Source organism: Capra hircus, chromosome 14 (genome assembly GCF_001704415.2).
Source record: "Capra hircus breed San Clemente chromosome 14, ASM170441v1, whole genome shotgun sequence".
NCBI lineage: Eukaryota > Metazoa > Chordata > Mammalia > Artiodactyla > Bovidae > Capra > Capra hircus.
Genome location: NC_030821.1, coordinates 81,809,787 through 81,815,347, shown reverse-complemented (window position 1 = coordinate 81,815,347; position 5,561 = coordinate 81,809,787).

Sequence of the window (5,561 nt, the reverse complement as noted above, 5' to 3'; positions counted from 1 at the left end):
TTTTTTTTTTTTGGCTGTACAGCCTGGCAGGAAGGATCTTAGTTCCTTAACCAGGCAGGGACGGCACCCATGCCCCCTGCATTGGAAGCAGCGTCTTAACCACTGGACCGCCAGGGAAGTCACCAGGTGTATGCTTTCAACAGCAATGAAAACGGACAGACCTGTAAACTGCATCATCACACAAATCTCATTAAAAAAAAAAAAAAAAAACTGCAGAAACAGCAGAACAAAGCAGAAATCGAGCACACTTTTCGACTCCACTGAAAGGTTGTTGTTGAATTACGACGCAGGGATTCTTGGCCCCCGGAGGAGAAGAATTCAATCTGGGGCCAGAGACGACGCTTGATCGCTCAGAGCTTTTGTGTAATAAAGTTTTATTAAAGTATAAAGGAGACAGAGAAAGCTTCTCACATAGGCATCAGAAGGGAGCAGAAAGAGTACCCCCTGCTAGTCTTTAGCTGGATGTTATACAGTCACCAGCAGTCTGCTAATAAAAGAAAGGAATGTCTCAGAACTTAGAATGGCACCAGGCCCCTCACCCATAGGATGTATTTTGGGATAATCTTGGCTCCAAATGGTTCATCTTGGGCCATAAAAGGATTAACTTGCATCTTGAAGAAGGGCAGAGCACCATACAAATAGTTTCATTTACATAGATTAGAGGAACAATATCTGAGTATAACATACTGGTTTATCAAGTAGGCTCTGAGCCCAAAAGGCGGAACCGGAACCGACTTGAAGACAGAGTTTGGGGTAAATGCATAGTACATTAGCATAGCTTAAAATAAACATTTCCATAAGAAAAAGGCATTGGTTAACTTTAGGTGAAACCAGGTATCATTATGACAACACAGAATTTTAAGAGAAACCTCCTTTTAAATTTGTATAGAGAAGGAAAAAATATCCCTAGTTTGTTTCCTCCTGCCGCCTAAGAGAGAGAAAATGTCTGACACTTGCAGGCTATTCCCTCCATTTGGAGACCCCTGGCCTTCCTGCCTGTTACCCTCTCATCCACATGCTGCTTTCCTCCACAGCAGAGGCAAGGACAGAGTCTGCAGAGTAATGAGAGCATCCGGGTGAATATACTGCTAAGTCACTTCAGTCGTGTCCAACTCTGTGCGACCCCATAGACGGCAGCCCACCAGGCTCCCTGGTCCCCGGGATTCTCCAGGCAAGAACACTGGAGTGGGGTGCCACTTCCTTCTCCAATGCATGAAAGTGAAAAGTGAAAGTGAAGTCGCTCAGTCGTGTCCAACCCTCAGCGACCCCATGGACTGCAGCCCATCAGGCTCCTCCATCCATGGGATTGTCCAGGCAAGAGTAATGGAGTGGGGTGCCATTGCCTTCTCTGGTGAATATATTCTTTCCTTAAAGTTAACCTGTGTTTATCATTTTTTGAAACGTTTGCATATTTTGCCATTCTGAGTAGTTTCTCTTTGTAGGATAATTGTTGCAATTTATTTTTATTTCAGTCCAGTGACCTTAAAGGTTGAGAGAGAAAAAGTAAAATGGGCTCCAGGAGATTTTCTTAAAGCCCTGCTCCCAGCAGTGCAGGCACTGGGGTCTACTTTCTGCGCACAGTCAGAGCCACAAGAGAGATGTCTCGACCTTTGACACCTCCACAGGATGCTCGCTCTTGCTAAATAAACTTTTGATAATACAAAACTAGTATTTCTTGAGCACTCATCTTTTAATGGGCACATTCCTAAAACTGAGGAATTTAGCCTTGTGAGGGAGGTGCTGTTATCATCCATATATATATATGTATGTATATATATTATCATCTTTATATTAAAAGCAAGGAAACCGAGGCATAGAGAGGTTAGGTAATTTGCTCAAAGTCACAGAGTTGGTAAGTGAACACATATTGAGGTCTAACTACACAGAATTACCAACCTTTACATCCTGTCTCATGCCTACTGATAGAATATAAACCCACAAAGCAGTTTTAAATACCAAAAAAAAAAGTTTTGCCATGAATAAGTTCAGGAATCTGAAATCCAGAATATAGGAAAAAACGTCCTTCTAGCTCTAAACCAAACCAAGAACGTCCTAATATACACAAGAATTTTATATTAGGAAACCTAATTATAAGGAAAGAACATTAACGTGGATAGTCCCCCAAATTAAAAGCATTACTTTAACCAAACACTCTGTGTCCCAGTCCATTTCTATTCATCTGTTAAGAAACTTTCCCTTTGCCAGAACCTTTCTCATTTTGTGTTGGCAATAAAGAACACAAGAGAATAAAATAACAAAGAGTACAAAATCTATTTAGAAAACCCTAGGAACAATTTGCCCCTGCTCAGTGTTATCCAACTTTCTTATCTTAAATTCCAGCCAAGTCGTTAGGAGCCTAAAGGCAAATCACACAAAATTGCTGGGTTGTCTTTGTTTTCTTTGTTGTCTAAGTACTAGTCGCTCAGTCATGCCCAACTCTTTGCGACCCCATGGACTGCAGCTCAACAGGTTCCTCTGTCCATGAGATTTTCCAGGCAATGATACTGGAGTGGGTTGCCATTTCCTTCTCCAGGGGATCTTCCCAACCCAGGGATCAAACCCAGGTCTCCTGCACTGCAGGCAGATTCTTTACCGCCTGAGCTACAAGGGAAGCCCTCTTTGTTCTCTACACATATTTAAAAGTCCGCAGAATTCAGCAAAACTCAGAAACCCTGGGTTTCTCCTTCTGAAGAATGAGCCTGCTGTGAAGGTCACTGTCAACACCAACAACTCAGTGGCCCAGCAGCAGACTCAGAGATGCCAAGAAGTGGGCTTCCCTGGCGGCTCAGCAGTAAAAAGTCCACTAGCAACATGGGTTCCATCCCTGATTCAGGAAGACCCCACATGTGGAAGAACAACTAAGCCCGCCCACAAACCGGAACCACTGAAGCCTGCAGGCCCTAGAGCCCGTGCACACGAGAAGTCACCGCAATGAGAAGCCTGCACACTGCAGCTAGAGCAAAAGGCCACACAGCAACAAAGACCCAGCACAGCCAGAAACAAGCAAAGAAGTACAATTCTTGTACAAAAAGTGCCAAGAAGTAATCACCCAAAATGTAGACAAAACACAGCAGTGAAGAAACCAGGCCATGGGGAAATCACCATATGGTTATGCCTTCCCCTGTGATTGTGGGTCCCCTACCATCGCCCCAGATCAGAGTCCCCTACCACAGCCCCTGAGAAAAGACCTCCAAGAAGCGCTTTTCCCACAGGTTGGAAAGCAGAGTATGCAGGATGCGGGGAAAGCCAGCCTCCTTCGGGGAAGAAGAGGCAGCAACCGGAGTGTGTTTGCAAGCCTGAAGGAACGAGTTAGCTTCTACAACGGGAGACCTCCAGATCTGCTCAGAGGATCGAAACTCGGGGCCAGGGCCGAGCTCACAGGCAGGGCCAAGCATCTCGCATCCCATTTGCGAACCTTGCAAAGACATTCCTAGGTTACAGCGGCATTGCCCATGAAGGAGCATGCTGCGGCAGCGTGTCAGACATGTCTGGGCGCCTTTACTGGGGTCAGCTCCACTACTGCCTTTCATGCGGATTTTGGTCCCTAGGCCTGGTATCGAGGGGCGCACACAGGGTGTTTTCCCCGCAGGATCCAAGAATGTTGACCTAGGCTCACTAGCTGTTGCTAGGCCACACATTATGCTATATTTATTGCTAACAGTAAAAATACTATTGGAGCTCTAATTAATTTTTTTTTTTTTACTTGCAATGCTAGTGATAGAACAAAGGCTGATATCTACATCAAACAGGAGAAACATAATGGAAACTAAACAATTTAATGTAATAACGTTGCCGTGCTCCTATACAGTCAAACGGACATTCAAAAGGACATGATTTTTCTGAATGTTAGAACTGGATGTCTGCAAACAATAAAACTAATAATATATTAATACATCATGTTAATAATATACAGTTGGTCATTCTTTTTCCTATTCTACCACAGCTAACTGACTGGAAGTCAGTTTTAGTAACTACTACTAACATAAGACCCTCATCAATAAGTGAAGATATATAGGAAAATCCATAATATATCTAAGAAACATCAAAGGTAAAATGATGATTAAAAACATACAGTGATATCTTAGCTGGTGTAAGAAACAGGATGATTATGAAAGCAAAGCCCACGATCACGTACAGGCCATGGAAGCCTCTGACTGTCACAAGTGTTGACTTCTCCTTCATCTGAGGTTGTAAAAAGTGCTTTGTAAAATCCTGAGGTTTGCAGTAGTTGTAACCTCCTAAAGAGATGGCAATCAAAAGGGTTTCTAGAATATCCTGATGATTTCCATCTACCAGGCTGTGGTGAGCTCAAGCAATACATACTCCAGAGGACAGAAGACAGACATGTTGGGAGTGGGAATGACTTCTGCTGCACTTAGGGAGAAAGGGGATGTTGCTACTCAGCCTAGTACAAGTGTAGAAGCAACACCTCAGTGATTCAACCTTCAAAGACTCTACACAAATGACAATGAGTGGTAGGAATAAACCTTCAGAAGTGCCTTCTCAGACCTCCCATAATAAGCACAAGCATAAAAAGCACTGAGTTTTCATGGTCTCACACAAAATTGGACTCACTTATGACAACGGCCAGAGAGGCTCCTATAAGACATCGGGGCTGGGATTTACTGTAGGATGCACACCGGTTTAGTGCATCACTATGTGTTATGGAAATATGTGTTGTTGACAGGGTGAAGGCATATTCTTGAATAACACAGCAAATAACACTACAAATTCAAGGAACATGGCTACAATGACAAAAGCTAACTTCATGAGGGCTACTGCTTGGTAGAGCTAGGATTGCCTCTCCCATGAAGTACTTCAATGGCCAGCTGGGATATTAGCCATTAGTTTCTCACTGTAATTCTCACTTAGAAACCTAATCTTATACTTTCTATGTCTACTAGCACAAGAACAGTGAAAGATGCTTGTAGAAGAAAGTCAGACAGACATGCTTCTGTTTTATCACAGAAACTGCTTAGGACCGGTCCTGCTCACAGACAGATTGCTAATTCCAAATTTATCGACAGGTATGCAGATATTCTTTACCAACTGAGCCACCAGGGAAGCCCTGATAGCTCAGTTGGTAAAGAATCCGCCTGCAATGCAGGAGGCCCCGGTTTGATTCCTGGGTCAGGAAGATTCCCTGGAGAAGGGATAGGCTACCCACTGCAGTATTCTGGCCTAGAGAATGCCATGGAGTCCATGGGGTCACAAAGAGTCAGGCACGACTAGGCCACTTTCACATGCGGATTTTTTTTTTTTTTTAATGTGGTAACAGATCTAGTACCTCTGTCAAGCTAACGAAATATAAATATGAATAATCAACTTCGTCCTTCGTCCTTCACAGTTATTACTGTCCGGTATTTGCTTTGAGAGGAGTTGAACTACTCATTGTCAAAGAGAAATGATCCTTTCCTCTCTGAAACGTTTGTGAACCATTCAGTTGGCTGTGGTGAATAAAATACTTAAGGATCTAATACATAAAAATGCAACAGGCAAAGCACATTATTTTCTCGCTCCCTTTCTCCAAGGATGGTATATTTTGTATTTGCCCTGATTTT